Below are 18,299 nucleotides of genomic sequence, written 5' to 3'. Positions count from 1 at the left end.
ATCGCTCCATCAAAGCTGAAGCTTCGCTTTTAGTGAAAACACTTTTATGACTTTTATTTGATCATGTCCTTTGCAGGCTGCCTCATCCAGCTTTTCATTACCTATTATGCCGCAATCTCTTGGAAGCCACTGAAATGCTATGACGTGTCCAGCGTTAGAAGCCAAGTGGTGTATGTATGCTTTGTCCTGGACCAAATGTAATTCCTTGATTTAGTGTTTTTCGTGCAAAGACATTGTAATGCTGCTTTCGAGTATGTGAAGATTGTTCATTGTTGTTGAAACTGCCGTAGTACGTATTTTAGCGACTGTTTCATCGCACACAGCTCAGACAACGTTGATGACGTTACTCGCTTTAAACGCCATGAAAAGGTCTGGTCTGTGGAAGGAACGAAAATACCACAGGAAGAAATATGTTGCGTAGAGGAACCGTCGGTAATTATGTGGTTCGCAGTGGAGTACTCCTCGGCCGTGCAGGCCCGCGCTGTCTGTAAAATAGCGGCTTGAAGCATGTTCTTCTTGGACTCTATTCCAGGGATGTACTTTCGAATCTGTAGAGGAGACGGCATCCATGGAGGGAACCTTAGTGGCATGATCTGTGGTGCCTGTTTGGGGATAGTGAGTCACATTTCGCCAACATCTTGCCCGAATCCTGAATTGTTTTGCGTTTTGATATTACTCAAAAAGCGGTTCTTGTTTTGGACCACATGCCTTATATTTATGCGGGTCGTTTCCTGAATTCATAGCGGCTCAAGACCTAAACAGCGAGCCTCAGTTACTGTCCCTACACAAGAAGGCCCCTTCTGAAGACCGAGACGAACACGCAGGGTATGGTTACGTGCGGCTTGCAAGGTTTCCTTGTTAGTTGGGGACAGTCGCTGCTGAATAGGAAGGCTACATAGCGCAAGAGGCCACCAACATAAGCATTATGTAGCATCACCGTCGACCGGGGTCCACCAAGAAAACTAATAATTTGAGATGCGGCGGAGATTCGCCCCCTTAACATCTTCACTTGCCGGGCGACCGCGCGGAGCCGCCGCGCGACGGGAGATGGCGCGCTTCCCGCCCACTTTCGCCTCTTTCCGCGCGGGCGAGATTGAACCGCAATCGTCGATTCCCCTAGCACGCCTTCACTCGCACATACAGCGTATAGGGGGCGCGGCCACCGTGTTATCGCCCTTGGACTTTAAACGGAACCTCACTGCGACGGCGACGGCGGAAATGCGCTTGGAATGTCCGTATACTTGGCAACAAAAAGGTTTTTGTGTATCTGAACTCGGCAATGCTAGATGGTGTCTTTTCACTCGTTTTCTTTCTTTCTTTTTTCTTTTGTGAAGCATGAAGGCTTGCGAAGTATGAAGATTACGTGCAACACGATGGCTGTTGGCTCATATAAGTATTAAGAAGTCTATGCCGTTCTCTTCTCTGAAGTGCTCCACGCATTCGTTGGATCCCATGTATAAACAGGGTGTTTCAGCGAACACTTTCAAAAATTCTTAAAGGTTGCCTGTGGCAGATAGCACAATTCTAGTTCATGAGGTGGTGTACTCGAAGTGGCGGACACTACTTGCACAAAAATTGAAATGCATAATCGACTAATAACCAGAAATGCACAAATAAGTTAGCTGATTACCTTATAGACCATATTGCAATTTACAAATTCTAGCCGTGAAGTTCGCAAGGGTGATCGATTTGGAACGAATTCTCAGGATGGCACCAGTTTCGAGATATGAATTCCCGAACTTTGCGGAGAAATGCGTTGGCGTTCCAGCTACTTTCCTACCAAACGTCGTTTTATGCATTCAAGCACAAACGTAACTGGAACGCCAGTGCATTTCTCCGCAAAGTTCGGGAATTAATATCCAGAAACTGGTGCCATCCTGAGAATTCGTTCCATGCAAGTGTATCCGCCTTGCGAACTCCACGGCTAGAATTTGTAAATTGCAATATGGGCCATAAGATGATTAGTTAGAAAAGTTAATTAGTGATTTTATTGTTAATTGGTCGATTATGCATTTTAATTTCTTGTGGAAATAATTTTGGGGGTTTCACGCCCGATAATATGTTCTGCTGTATATATATAGGTGTGATTTTTGTATATGTATTTCTTCGTTTATTGTCACTTACCAAAATGTGTTGCATTTCGCACGTTCATTTGTTTTTCTTGTACTTCTTTTCTTTTTAATTTTTGCTGCGTTAACCCACGTATTCTACACGATTCCTTTTTTTTTCTTTCTTTCTTTTTTTTTTTTTTTTGAACCGAGGGTTCCGTTGCAGTCGTGGACTTTGGTTTCCTCGTCTGCATACTATGTGAACATAATCATTTCTTGCTGAATGCATTATAAATTGGAATTGAAACTGTATCGACCTCGACCACACCGGCCGCTCTACCTAGCACAAAGACTTTCGTCGCGCTTTCCGCCCTCCAAAATCCTGGCGTCTTCTTAGGCCTCAACGGTACCAACGTTGACGACTGGTTGAGTTTCTGCGAACGCATCAGCACTAACAGCAAGTAGGATTTTACTGTCATGCTCGTGAACGTAATCTTTTACCTCGACGGAAGGCTTCGGGCGTGGTTTCAAACCCATTAGCACAATCTCACAAGCAGGGACAGCTCCAAGCACAAGATTCGCGACTTATCTGGGAACCCCTTGGGTCGACAGCTCGCGGACAAGGAGGAATTATCCAATCGCGCGAAAACGTCAACGGAGCCATATCTCACTTATATGCAACACACCTTGGCGCTCTGCCGCAAAGCCAACGAAAACACGGCTGATTCGAACAAAGTAGTGGGCCTCTTTAAAGACACGACTGACGATGCCTTCAACTTGCTTGTCTTTACCAACGTTTCAACTGTTGATGCCATCATCAAAGAACGCCACCACCTGGAACAAGCCAAAAGCCGACTCATCGCACATAATTTCCAGCCAGGCGGTTCTCCGCAGCCCTCTTCTGGCTAACCAACTCTGGGCTGTCCAGCAGGCCCACGATGCGGCCGAGAGGCTCGGCCTTCCGGTCTCCACGTGGGAGCGGCCCGCTTTGTGAAGACTCATGATCTGCAGCACTTCATTAAAGATTTGCCATGCGCACTGCCGAATACCGCAGAGATATCACGCCTCGATTTTTTCCGCCCAGCCAGCAACTACGATAACGCTACGCGTTTCACTCGTTCGGCGTGAACTCGAGGCGACCGCTCCAACTAGCCTGGAACCTAAATTCTACGGCCCACCTTTAGTTCCGATAACCCTCATCCAAGCCGTCGTCCGAGAGAAGATCGCCGACACGGGTATAACCACTATGTTTCCTCGCCTCCTATAAACACCTATAAATTTGCTCTTTCCGTGGAGATCTGTACACGCTATCACACATACAACGTTTAGCGAAGACCGAATTGCCCACTTTACCAAGTCTTGATGTTTATCCATTAGCTGTTCCTGCCGTGAACTTTATACTGAAAGGGGTCAAGTAGTGGAGACGTAGTGCCCATAGTATGCACGTATGACGCTTACGACGCTTTGCAATATATATATGTATATATATATATATTGTCACGTGTTAGTGACGGTGAAGAAAGAAGCAATACGGTGGAATACAAAACTAGCTTTTATTGGGCGAACCTGTGCCCACAAAAACAGGCTACACTTATAGCACAACGATAGCGGCGAACACGGTCGGCGATCGTCGGAAAACTGATTAGCGGGTCAAGCGCGTCGGCTTTTATAGATCAGTCGTCGAATGTTCCAGATTAACTGATGGGACCCGCGTGTCTTCCACAAAGTTCTACACCATTCGTGTCACGCGATGAAATCTGATAACACAAGGTTCGGCGACAACAGACACGCGGATAGAAGCGTCGATAACTTTCCAGAAACGTCGGATACATGCAGGCGCGTCCCTCGCTGTGCGATTACAGTTGTTAAGCGGCAAAACGTGGTTGCCCGATAAAGATAAGTACACGTGTCAATATATATATATATATATACTTGACTCCGCCGATCGTTTCGAGCTTCTTTATCCTTTGCCAACGGCTTGGAAGTATATAATTCCATGGTCGGATTACTCGCACTCTCCAGGCTTTTCTGGCATTGAGCGACAGAGCAATAATCTGTATATGGCAGCTTGCGGGACGACGACGTCAGGATCGCCATCGCGGAAACTCAACTTTCAAGCTACACGCGCCCCAACGCGATCGACCGCGCTGCCGCTCCAACGGTACAGCATGCGACCGTCTGTGTCCGAATCCATCCGCAAGGTTGCCAAATGGCGTCGTCGTCGCGGGCGGTAACTTGAGCTTGCCTTCCCCAATGACCGAGTACCGCACTTGTTGCATAAACGTGAGGGTTGTGACATGGTTACTGAGGCGTGTTTTATGTTCTTCTTGCTCGAAGAGACGTATGTCTCTTCGATGTATGGATGTATGTGTGCACGTACGTCCTCTCATATCTGGCTTCACCCAACATGCCGGGGCCCTTTTCTTCCTACTGCGCATCGTTCTGATCAGCTACGGATGGACACGTTCAGTCTACTTCGCGGATTAATCGAACTAAAAGGCAGATGGAGATAATATCGTAATTTCCTGCTGTGATTATGTTAAATTGGTTTCGCTCCCGTGTAATTCAGCAGGAGTCTCTAAACTACGACCTGCAGTGGTCTACCATCCGGCGCACGGCCATCGGCGGTCCACCCGAAGACGGCCGGCCCGCTGGCCTGCTGGCAAAGCCTGCGCACTGAACTTACGCCTGTGAGCAGGGCTTCTCCACAAAACGTTGCACATAGGCACCAGGTGCGGGATGACTTTGGACCGGTGGCGCCTTCATGCGGCGGCGCGACGAATACAATGGCCTGTGACGGCCCGGAAGGGAGTAACTTCTCCTAGGAGGTGCTGGCTGAACTCAGCCGACGCTGCCGCCAGCTACGTTGATTTAATATGCTCAGTCATTTTTTTTTCTGTTTTGCGTTGCCGGAATACCAACTAAAACAAAATCTCATCAAACATTCCGTTCACCCTTTGGTGAACGGACACTTACAGAAACATCACTGAAGCTGGTTAGGCTATTCATTTGAATCGTTTTTCACCGCGGCCTCACCAGATGGTACGGTGGAAAGAGTATAGATACGCGCGCTCTGCAGGCATCAGTACATACCGTGGTCAGCAATTGAGACGCGAAGCGCATGGTCGCCGGTGCTTTTTGCACGGAGCTGTATGCACTGGGGACACTGAGCTGATGCATCGTGGTATACAGTGAGAGCGGGGACATTTGTGACGCATTGTGACTGCATTTGGCCTCACGGCAATCAGCTAAAGTTCACCGGTGGCGCAGAAAAGAAAAAAAAAAAGACGGTGGGAGGTGCGCGCTCCGAATATTGCGCTTCAATAGCTGAGCCGACGCTGCTTTGCTATGGTCTAGTAGTTCTAACGTTAATAAAGGAGCCGTTCGTACGCAAGAGCTCCGTGTCCCACGGGAATTACCTGTCTTCGCCTCCGCAGCTGTAAAGGCTCCGGAGCTTGGGCTACGAAGGCGAACACTCAGATTTGTAGTCGCCAGTTGGCCATCTTATCAGTGCATCAGCCTTCCTTTCAGGATATATTTTCCTTCCTCGCGCTTCCCAACTCTAGTTGCGTCCGGTACATGACTGTTTGCTGTGCATCGACGGCGAACGCCAACGCACCGGTGTGTTCACACTTGCCGCCAGCGGTGGCTCTCGTTGCGCTAAGGTGTGTGGAATGGCCCATGACTGAAGATTAGTGACATTAGGAATGACGAAACATTGCAAAGATAAATTTAATTGCAATGGACAGAGAACCGGAAATTACTGACACATGCGCGATCGGTGAAGCAGCTCAAGAAAAAAAAAAGGGAGACGTACATCTCCTTTTTCGCCCAAAATTTTAGAGCGCAGCTCCTAGGCGCCCGTTGCTGCGTTGACCGTCGGCGTCGGCGTAACCGAGTGGACGAGTAAAGCGAAGGATTAAATTGCGAACACGGAGCGCAGCGGGGCGAGAAAGACGGCGATAGCGAAGAGAGCGCGAGGAGGAAAGCGGAGGAAGAGGGTGCAGCGGAACCATGAGGCGGAGGTGGAGGGTACGGCGAAAGCGTCAGAAGCGTAGTGCCGCGCCCAAGACGGGCTCTGCGGCGACGACCGCTACGAGATGGCGCTGGAGTAGTGCGCCGTCTTTTGTTCACCGATGTCGTGCGGAGAGCGCGTCGACCGATACCATCTATGGAAGCGAAGCGCTGCACGAGTGCATGTCTGTCGGCGGCCCCTGTTTTGAATCGCGCCCGCGCACCACCCACGCGCTGCCTCTCGCGATGTCTAGCTTAGTGAGGCAGTCGCGCCACACTTCGCTCTGTTTGAAATGGACCGCACGAGACAGATTGTCCGCGCCAGCCAATATATCGCGAAATGAAAACGCGTACAGATTTCGCATTAGGGAGTATCGTAATCGTCGGCGAATTTTTTTTGCTCCAGAAAGAAACTGTACAACCTGGGCCAGAACCGAAGGCGACACAATGTCTCGCAGAATCTTCGTAGCGTTCAGCTACGAAAGGACAGGGGAATGAGAGCCGACCCCGAAGGCGGGGGGTGCAGTTTGACGCAGTGTCCCAAGGCGTTAGGTGCCGCGAGGCGAAAATGAGACAAACACGCTCTCGACCGTGACGCAAGAGAGAAAGTCATTAATTCTAGTGGCCGTATGGAAGCTAGATCGCACACAGTTGCTCTAGCTCGTGCTATGTGGAACGCGATGTATATGTGCCAGTCGTGTCCAAAAAAGTGTAGTACAGTCGAACGCCTTTATGACGAAGCGCTTGGGGCGTGCGAAATCCTTCGTTAAGCAGGTCAACACGCCGCGGTTGTTTAGTGGCTATGATGTTGGGCTGCTAAGCACGAGGTCGCGGGATCCAATCCCGGCTACAGCGGCCGCATTTCGATGGGGGCGAAATGCGAAAGCACCCGTGTAATTAGATTTAGGTGCTCGTTGAAGAATCCCAGGTGGTCCAGGTTTCCGGAGTCCCCCACTCCGGCGTGCCTCAAAGAAATCGTGGTTTTGGCACGTTAAACCTTATAATTTATTATTATTATTATGCAGGTCACTTCACTGTAAAGGTCGCACAGCGCACAGCTCACACAAAGAAAGAGAAAAGGTTATTCCTTCTTTATACAGGTCATTCCGTTCCAGAGACATTCGTTGTAGAGATGCTCGACTGCAGTCGGCGTCGACATGAGAGAAGCCTGCGTATGGTTTGAACATCGCACTGCTGTACCTGCGACGGCAGGGGTTCGATTATCTATTCCACGAAAGCCATCTCGACGAGCATGCACCGCCTTTGGAGCCGAGTAGTACTTGCACTAGCCTACGTGTTATCGCTCATAACCCCTGCAGTCACCCTGGCAATCTTTGTAGTTTTCTGACAGATGCTTCGTCATTGTAAGATTAACGAGAAAATCAGAATAGTCTTCATGCACCGCTGCGGTAGCAGCGAAGGCCTTTTAGCTTAATATCTCCCACGCAAAGCCCTTAAAGAGCACAAACGCGGTGTTGAAGGTCATGTTTGGCAATAATGCGCCTTTTGAGAATATAAAAAGGTACACAACGGTCGACGCCGACTCTCATTTGCAACAAAAATCGCATAACGTGAACGTCACCGTGTAGGTGGGATGTTATCATACTTGCAGTGACCCAGATTGACGTCAGAAACGGTTCATTGATGAGCGGCAGATGCCCGTTGTCTCCTGGGGCACATACCCTGTGGGACACGCCCAGCGGCCCCGTGATACATACCCAATGGTATTCAGGGAAAACACGAGGAAGGCGGGAGATGGAAATTCAAGACGATGAGCAAGACGAGAGCAAGGTAAAAGCGGGTGGCCAACATTTCGACAAGCGGACTTGTCTTTTTCAAGGCGACATATGCTTTCCTCAGCACAGAACCCTACCTATATATACTGTGCCGAGGAAAGCATATGTCGCCTTGAAAAAGACAAGTCCACTTGTCGAAAGTTTGGCTCCTACTTTTACCTTGTTCTCGTTTTGCTCATCGTAGCCAATGGCATGTATTTCATACACTTTTCGTATATCGTCTGTGAATTCTTTTTTTGTGCTCTTCTCCAATTTACACGATTTAGTACGGGCAATGTTAACGTGCACAGCGAATAACATCTGGAATATAAATGCTGGAGCTTCACGTCCCAGCTTACCGCGGTGAGCTGTCTTGGCGGGGTGCATTTGCATCGCAATTTGCACTAATTTTCTACTTTATACAGTGCCTGGTGCCATGAATGTGGCCTGTCTCGTACAAGTGGCGACCTTTCTCAAAAGCAGGCTCACGAAAATTCGTTTTCCGGTGCGTCAGGCCTTAAAACATGCAGTGCGAAATCACTGGAAGCACCGTGAACGCCTTCGCCCCGTCGTCTGCTTCACATGCCAGTGTGCTCACTTCTGCCGTTGGCGGCGCTGTTCACCTGCACGACGTAGACGCCCCGCTGGCGCCTTACGACGGCCACCCAGTGCCTATTGCCCGTCTTCCTGGGAGCCAGCTTCGCTGTTGTTCCAAGATCATGCATGTAGAGATGCCTGTAAATAGCTGTGTATAAGGCTCCTTTGTTCAGTCCACAGCATGGACGGTATGGTATTTATTTATTTATTTCATAATACCCCTAAAGGCCCCCGAAGGGGTATTACATAGGGGGAACCGATACATGAAAAGATCTGAGCTTTGCGCGTTACGGAATAAACAACTGAAGTACACAAAGGTTATACAAACTTTTTACAAAAGAAAACACAAAAGTTATACAAAAATACGATATCTAGCAAAATACACAAGTAAAACAATATACGAAATACATTAGTCAAGTGAAACTCAGATAGAAAATACAATACTGTCTGAGAAAACAAATAAAGGGAAATTAATAGGCACAATGTAAAAGAAGTAAAACGAGGTGTTGCTCGAAAGTGCGTCAGCTGTCATCTTAACAAATTAATGAGACATGAATACACTTGTACAATGTGCACGCAGAACGGTAAGACAAATGATCAAAACAATATATACACTGAACAACGTATGGAGAAACAGTACATGATAGATATTTACACGTAACTATTGCGTAAAAGTTCCTGAAAGGTTGCGAAATCGGTTTGAGTAGCAATGTGTGATGGTAGGTTATTCCATGCAACAATTGTTCGGGGAACGAAGGAGTTAGCATAGTTAGCTGAGCGACAACTGATGCGTTTTATCTTGAAGATATGGTCTGTGCGTGGAAAGAAGGCTGTCGCTGGTTCGAAGATACGGTGAAGGTGCGGATGATGATAAAGTTTGTGCTGCAGCGAGAGGCGGGCGATTCTGCGGCGATGAGATAAGTCGTCAAGCTGAGCGCGAGCTTTTAGTGCTGAAATGCTAGCATAGGGTGAATAATCAGAAAAAATTAAACGGGCCGCGCGGTTTTGCAGTGATTCGATTTCTTGGGTTATATATGTTTGAAAAGGATCCCAGATAGCTGATGCATACTCGATTTTGGGGCGTATTAATGTGATTTATGCTAGTCTGCGTAGTTTAGCTGGAACATGCTTAAGGTTGCGTTTGAGGAGGCCTAAAGAGCGGTTAGCTGATGCCAACGTCAGGCGGATGTGATGATTCCACGTTAGATCAGACTGTAAGTGAACACCAAGGTACTTATATGAAGTTGTAAGTTCAATTATGTTAGATATTACATGCGATGTTGGAATACGGTGGTTGCGCCTAGTAAATGATAATAACTTCGTTTTAGCTGTATTAAGAGTCATCAACCATGTTGAACACCATGTGTTAATAGCGTTAAGATCGGTTTGAAGAATATCTTTGTCCTTGTCGCATGAAATTAATCGATATATTACGCAGTCATCGGCAAAAAGTCTGATGTGGGAAGACACACAGTTAGGCAGGTCATTAATATATATTAAGAAAAGTAAAAGGCCAAGAACGCTGCCCTGCGGAACACCGGAGGTTACTTTGGTATAAGAGAAATTACTGTTGTTCCCCGCAGGGGCGTCTGCGTAAGCAGGCGTTTGGTGTGTTGCGACACCACGGACCCGAGCACACGAAGTTTGGACCCTCCCGCGTGTAGCCGGGCGCGGCTTAGCCGTGTCCGGGGAAAGGGGGATCCTGGGGGTTGAGCCGATGCTGGGTGTTTGGACCTTTAAGGCCCCCCGCGGAGGCAACACACCTGTTCGGCCTCGGCTTCACATAGACGGCACCTCCAGACTGACCCACTTGGAGGAAATCGGCAGTCGCCTTTTCCTGTCTCTCTCTTCCTACAACCTTCGTCTTTCCCTTACTTTCCACCTTTCCTGTCCCCTTCTCTCTTCTATTTACTTCCTTCTTCTTGGCGGCAAGGGTTAACCCTGTGTGGCTATCCAACCTTGGGTACACCATATTTGATTATAGTGGCGGCATACGACTGGCGTCGTGCAGACTTGCATGCAAGCTCTGCCGCGTCCCCTCTTTGGGCTCCGTGGTGGGCGGTCGGCGCTGTTGCCGAATGTACACATATTTTCATGGAAACTTCTTCCCCTCCCTTGTTGATCGCCCTCAGAAACGAGGGCGCACCGAAGATGTCTTCAAGTTTTTTGGACACTAAATCCAGAACTTTCCCCGCTTGCACGTTATTCATTCTGAAAAGCCAAACAGAGCAGTACGAAACATTTCACCATTCCTTGCCTCAAAGTCCTTGACTGATGTTTTTGGACCAGGTTACAAGGTGTCGAGGATGGCAAGCGGTGACCTCCTCTTGGAGCTCCGCGACCAGAAGCAATATGACAAACTACCGAAGCTAGTGTCATTTGGGGAGACCCACATAACAGTAACCCCGCACCGTACAATGAACACCACCCGTGGTGTTGTGTCGGATAATGATCTGCTTGAGCTGACTGAAGCGGAACTCCTGGAGGGCTTCAGCGAATAAAATGTGATCAATGTCAGAAGAATTAAGATGAGGCGAGATGGTAAAGAGATTCAGACGAAGCACTTAATAATCACCTTTGGTTCAAGTGTCCTGCCCGAGTCAATCGAGGCCGGGTACATCAAGCTCCGTGTTAGGCCGTACGTGCCAAACCCACTCCGTTGTTTGGAGCTTGCGCAAAAGTCTCTACGACCGCTGCATCGTCATTTCCTCAGCTCCTTCACAGGTTTTTTCGCTGTCCATAGCGTCAACAGCAATCTGCCAGTATCCCGAACGAAGATCAATACACGAGAAATAGCTGGAACCGTGCAGGCAGTCAAGGGCGTCGTCTATACGTGGGAGCGGGTAGACGTCCTTCTTAGTAATGTTGTTCAGATGACGGTAGTCTACACAGAAGCGCCAAGTGTCATCCTTTTTCTTAACCAACACCACATGTGACGCCCAGGGACTCGAAGAAGGCTCAATGATGTTTTTGTCTAGCATTTTGTTCACTTTGAATTACTCGGCGTTCCGACGCAGAAACTCGATACGGTCGTCGGTGAATAGGAGTAGCATCGCCAGTAAGAATCCGATGCTTGACCGCGAGCGTCTGGCCTAAAGGGCGATCGTCGAAATCGAAAATATCTCTGTAGGACGATAATACTTGGTAAAGGTCTTCAGCCTGCGCAGAAGACAGGTCCGTCGCAACCATTTTCTGTATCTTGGGATCGATCGGCGGCCGAGGCTGGCACGATAGGCTTGCTAAGCTCGCAAGAAGCATCGGTCGATAAAGTTGCCACGTGATGGTCACCGAGACAATCAACGTTGGCAAGGCAAATATCTTGCGGTAGAATTTGCTTTGCCAATCCAAAGTTAAAGATAGGCATGAAAGTGCGGTTCGCAGTAATAGTAATTGTACTGTGAGGCACGGTAACGTCATACTGTAGTGGAATGTCGGGCAGAGGAGTGACGAGGTACTCGCCATCAGGGACTGGTGGGGAAGACAAGAGTTCAATATAGGCTATTGATTTTGGCGGCAGGCGAATGAAGCCGGTGGGGCGTAGGCGGCACTGGGGTGCGTCAGAAAGTTCTGCGAGAACGGCAGCTCAAGGCGAAGAGTACTGGCAGAGCAGTCAATAAGAGCAGAATGCGCGGAGAGAAAATCGAGGCCGAGAATGAAGTCGTGGGGGCATTGAGCAATCACGGTGAAGAGGACAGGAGTGTGGCGGCCGGCGATGCTAACACGTGCCGTACACATGCCGATGATAGGCACAGTACCACCATCCGCAACGCGGACGACGCGTTCCGACGCTGGGGTGAGGAACTTGTTCAGTCGTCGTCGGAAGGCAGCACTCATAATAGAAAGATGTGCACCTGTATCGATGAGTGCCGTGACAGGATAGCCGTCAACGTCAACGTCAAGAAGGTTTTGGTTCGTGTGTAACGTGAGCAGAGGATTTGAGGGCAGGGTGGACAACGCAGCTTTACCTCCAGAAGCTGCAGTGCCTAGTTTTCCGGCTGAATCCGGGAGGCGATAGGCGACGGAGAGAAGCGACGGGGTTGGGGCGAACGAGACTGATGGCGTCGAGGTGAGGGAGAGCGGCTGTAGCGAAGGTTCGGGGCAGGAGCATCAGCGGCAATAAGTTCATGGCGGATGGCACAGGGAACAGAAGGTCCAAAGAAGCGGGAATGAGCGGCTGTGTATGTCCGAGGAGGTGGTGGCCATCGGTTGCGGCAGTGACGAGCGACTTGGCCGATGCGACAGCAGTGGAAGCAGATCGGCCTGTCATCAGGGGTACGCCATTCGGACGGGTTGCGGCGATAAGTGGCAGAAAAGGACTGCCGGGGACGACGAGGGCTGCTAGAGAACTGGGGAACCGTGGGTGGAGACGATGAACACACGGAATTGAGATCCATGTTCTCAAATTCCTGTCTCACGACGGCCTGAATCATCGCAATCGTGGTTGCTGGTGGATCGGAGGCGTCGCGGAGAAAGCTGGCGAACAGGCGGCCTCGAGCTCGCGGCGAACAATACGAGTTACGTCGTCACAGGGGTGGTCTGACGCGGTCGACCCTCACATGTCGACGTAGCAGCAGTGTTGGGTAGCCGCGTGATGTGATGTGCGAAACGGCGGCTCTTAGTTTGTTCAAGGCGACGGCATTCTTTGATGATGGCGTCTATAGTCGAGACGTGGCCGAAAACAAGCAAATTGAAAGCATCGTCGGCGATGCCTTTTAGCACATGCGACACTTTATCTGCTTCAGACATAGTATCGGCGGCGTTGCGGCATAGAGCCAAGACGTCGAGGATGTATGAAACGTACGGCTCTATAGATGTCTGAACACGAGACGCAAGAGCCTTTCTCGTGGCAGCCTTGCGCCCAATTAATGGGGTCGCCGAACAGTTCCCTGAGCTTTTCTTTGAAACTGTTTCAACTGGATATCCCGTCGTCATGTGTTTGGTGCCACACGCGTGGGGTGCCGCCGAGATAAAAGATGACATTGGCGAGCATGATCGTTGGGTCCCACCTGTTATTAGCACTGGCGTGTTCATAGAGCTTGATCCATTCGTCAACGTCTTCTCCCTCCAGGCCAGAGAACACACCAGGGTCGCGATGTTGGGCAACCGTGATGATTGGAGCAGTCGGACAAGCCGAAGCCGTTGCAGAGGCGGTCTCGTCACCGGGAGGCACGGTGACAAGCTCGATGTACCGACCACTCCGGAGTTCCGTGGTGAGGACGGGGATCGCTGACTTCCACCGGAATGTTGCGTGTGGAAAGACACAGATGAAAGAGGCTATATGCAGGCTATTTACACTGGAACCAGACCGCCAGTCCGACACTCGCTCGCACCAAGAGCACAGACCCACTTCGTCGTCGTTCTCGCGGCGGCTCGTCTCTTGAGCATCGCTCGATGATATCGTAATAATATAATGAACTTGAACACATCTCACTTGATGACCGTGGGCACTCGCTGTCAAAACGCTGGCGTAAGGAAGCGCCGCAGCAGCAACAAGCGAAGTGCCATTCGCGATTCTTCTCACTTCAACACTGCGCACACGACTGGCCGCGGCGGCCGCATTCCGATGGGGGCAAAATGCAATAACGCCCGTGCCCCAAGCATTGGGGGCACGCTAAAGATCCCTTGGTGGTCAAAATTAATCCATACTCCCCCACTACGGCGTGCCTCATAATCAGAGAGTGGTTTTGGCACGTAAAACCCCGGAATTCAGTTCAACACGGCACCCACGACGGCATAGATATATGAGCCCTCGGCGCACCTAGACTCTGTCCCCTTCGCAGATCTCTTTCAAGATAGGGCCGCGCTCAGCCGCGCCATATGTAGCCGCCATCGGAGTAGAACGCTCCCCACGCCCCACTCCCTCCCGGTGCCTTGCGCGCGATGCAAGACGACGCGCATCCTCTCCGCCTTCCTCCCTTGTGCGCGCGAGACCGAGCCACCATCCTCGGCTCGCCCTCGCACGCTTTCGCTCGCACATATAGCACAGGGCACCCGGCCACGATGCTATCGCACTTGGAATTTATACGGAACATCACGACGACGGCGAAAATGCGTCTAGAGTATTCACGTAATTGCTATCGCAAAAGGGCTTCAGGGTAATACTTCAGTTTTCTTTCTTTTTTGAGAAACAGGTGCAACATCAAAAATAGGAGAATTTACACTGCTGTTCAAGTATTAATGCAATGATGATTACGGCATTTTCTTCCCTATTTGTGAGAGGAATCCTTGTCGATATGCACCAAAAATTTTGCGTGCGATCCTCTGACCTTGATGCTAGGAAAGAGGAAGTAGAAGTGTTCCAAAATCTATTTAGCCATCGAAGAAAGAAATCCAATCCAATCCAATCTATTTACGCGCGATGTGGATGCACCGCCAGGCTCCTTTCAATTACAATTTAACTGTAGTCAAAGGACATATTGAAGTGCCAGTACAAAAAAAGGGAATTTTACATAAGTAAATAGGTATTTTGTTCCCTCATTCATTATCTTGCTGAGAATTCTACACTTTTATATATTGTCGTGATTATTACCGTTGATATTTTTGTTAATCACCTCCGTCTCTTTTTATATATTGCAGTGTTTATTCGATCCGATGGGTGCCATTCTGATGGTACAGTGCCTTACATATTGTACGTTGTAGTCAGCGGCCACCATCGTCCTTAGCCGAAACTTTAAAGCTTTTGCAATTACGCTAAATTTTCTTTCCGACCTTATGCATTTTGTGCTTCGTGCTTTGTTTAGATTCAGCCACGCGTTATTATCGCAGTAGATGCCATTTAATTTTCATTCTTTCCCTGTTGTCTGGGTATATTCTGTAGTTTCGCACGTTCTAGAAGGCCTTTGATTATGCTCGTCGTGTTGTTTATCAAAACTATGCAATGCATGTATATAGGGAGTTCCCGCGTAAATTACTTGTAACCACTCGCCTCTGATTGTTCGTTTGTTTTTATAACCCTACGTGGAAACCTGCGATGAAAGGCTTACATTTTAGGTCTTGACGATTTGGTTGATTAAAGTACCGAGTAATTTATTAGTGGCGCAGTCGCAGTTAATTTTTCAACCAAATTAATCGCTTCAACCGCGCAAGAAAGTTAGCTTAGAGTGCCATCCGAAAATGCCGAAGGTACTTCGATGTAAATCCTCTTCTTAGTAATTAGGTATCCAGTACGCCAATAATTATTGTTTATAAATGGAGTACCGCAAAGTAGCAATTGGAGCTTTTCGAACGCGTACTCCCGTAACATTTATAGGTCTCGTTTTGTTAATATGAGCCTATACTCCAATTTACCCAAGTCGACTCTTTCTTACAACTCTTAAGGCGTAATCGTTGTCAAGCCTAAAAGAGTTCATTGCACAGGAGAGCCTGACAGCAAGACGAAACAACGCGAGCACTCTCTTTCCTGCGTGTTGCGCTATTTCAATCTCGACAGCATTACACAAAGTGGCCTGCGCTTCTGCACCACGGATACGTATAAGCACTGTGCACAAGAGTCAACAAGGAGTCGTAGAAATACCGGAGGTGCGAGAACACATCAGAAGAACAAAGGGCCCTTTGTAAATAATGATAACGATTCCCAGAGCACCTCAACGTCGTCAACAGAGATATCTGCTAGGTGGAGATAGGATTACAGTGAATAAGCAAGAAAAAAAAAGAAGACGCGTGCTACCGGGACATGTGAACGAGCATGTTTGTCGCCACCAATGTTTATTAGTATTTCAAATCGATAAACCTTACGACAGTGGCGTAGCCAGAAATTTCGTTCAGAAAGGGGTGGGGCGGGGGGGGGGGGGGGGCGATTTGTCGAGGGATCAAATACATGAATATTAACTGCATTGCCATTGCCAAAGATGCTGCAAACGAATTCTTGAACGCTACGCAGTGTGAAAACAAATAAAGTATGTATTTTTTCATGAAAGGACGCACTAGTATGTCCCAAAAATTGTGCCCGAAATAACCGGTATCAATCCTTCCGTGTTTTTTGTCTATATAATAAGCAAAGAAAGTATCACGTGAACTTTAGAACTATATCTGTTCGAAACCAGCAAAGCAGTGCATGCAGCTGATATGAATAATGTAAAGGCCATGAAGCGAACAAGTTGAGGATACATACTTTAATGAAACTTTGTCATTCCAGGAACTTGTTTACATTTTTGTACAAATGCAACGGCCAGGAAGAAATCTCAATGACGCTGTCATTTGCTCCAATGTATTACGCAGGAGGAGCTGTTACCGGTCGTGTATTGTGAGTAAATGCACCGAAATTATAGTCGCAACAGAGAACACATAAAAAGCAGGAGTTCTCCAAAATATACGAGGGCGATTCAAATGAAAGTGAGCTGAATGCGAATGTATGAGAAACGGGGCACTTTATTTAAAATCAGCCTCCATGGACTTTTTGACATTTATCCTACTGACTAACGAGTCGCGTGATTCCCGTCTCATAAAACTCCTTGGGTGGCTGCTTCGAAAATTCTGTAACTGACTCTTTCACGTCATCGTCTGACACGAATCTGGCTCCATTGAGGTGTTTTTTTAATTGCCCCAAAATGCGGAAGTCGCAAGGCGACGGGCCTGGGCTGTATGGCGGATGTTGCAGCGTTTCCCACTTGCACGTTGCCAGTTTTGTGTTAACCACACCGGCCACGTGGTGACGGGCATTGTCGTGGAGCAAGATGACCCCATTCTTCATTTTTTCACGTGGTTTGCTCTTGATTGCGACACGCAGCCGATCCGGCGTTTCACAATATTGGAAACAATTGACAGTATCTCCAGTTTTAACAAATTCGATCAGTAATGGCCTCTGACGATCGAAACAAAAAATCGACAACACCTTTCCGGTGGAAATGACGGCCTTTGCTTTCAATTGCGAGCGGTGAATTCGAATGTTTCCACTGTAAACTTTGCCGTCGTGTTTCAGGCTCGTAGTAGTGGCATCCTAATTCGTCCCCGGTCGCAATTGCAGACAAGAAGTCGTCACCCTCATTGTGATAGCGGATCAGATGAGTCAAGGCAGCGCCGAAACTCCCAGTCTTCTGGCGGCGGTTCAAAATCTTAGGCATCCATTGCACACACAAGAGCCGATAACCGAGATGTTCATGAATTATGGTGTGAACCGAACCGCGACTGATGTTCGCACGCTCTGCCAGTTCATCGATGCTTATCCTCCGTTCTAATCAGCTCATTAACCTTTGCAATTGTGTTGGGGGTGAATGCACGGTCGCTTTGGCCTGGTCTTGGATCGTATCTGCAACTTTCACGTCCTTCTTTATACCGTTTTCTCCGATGCTTCACAGTGGCCAATGAAATGCAATGTTCAACGTACACGGCAGCCATAAGGTGACTAATGAATTTATTTATTTATTTATTTATTTATTTATTTATACTGTCGATCCAATACCCTCTGCCACATGGTATGGGAATGTCAACAAAACCCATCAACGCCGCCGATCACCGGACCAACCGTCGAGCAGTGGGAGGCCCAGCTGACAAGCTCGAGCCCTGAAGACCAGCATCGCCTGGTGAGCAGGGCCAAGCTATCAGCTCAGGCCCACGGCATCCTGGACTAAGGACGCCGCCCACCTCGGACGATTTCACCGTCGGCTCATTTCTACTAATAAAGTTTATTCCTCCTCCTCCTCCTGTCGATCCCATCATGGGTCATAACAGGTAGGGCATTTACATAGTTATCTTACAATGTAACAATAATAATTAGCACAATACAAGAGGTAATCAAAAAGTTAGACAATTTTCAAAGGTGAACAAAATGGTAAGCATTAATTACACAATAATACATGACAGTAAATTTAACGGTAACAAGGGGCAATGAGGTCGGCTGTCAAATAGCAATGGTGGTAGATAATAATTA

This window comes from Dermacentor andersoni, chromosome 7 (genome assembly GCF_023375885.2).
Source record: "Dermacentor andersoni chromosome 7, qqDerAnde1_hic_scaffold, whole genome shotgun sequence".
Classification (NCBI taxonomy): Eukaryota; Metazoa; Arthropoda; class Arachnida; order Ixodida; family Ixodidae; genus Dermacentor; species Dermacentor andersoni.
The sequence above is the reverse complement of the archived record's forward strand: the minus strand, read 5'-3'. Positions refer to the sequence as shown.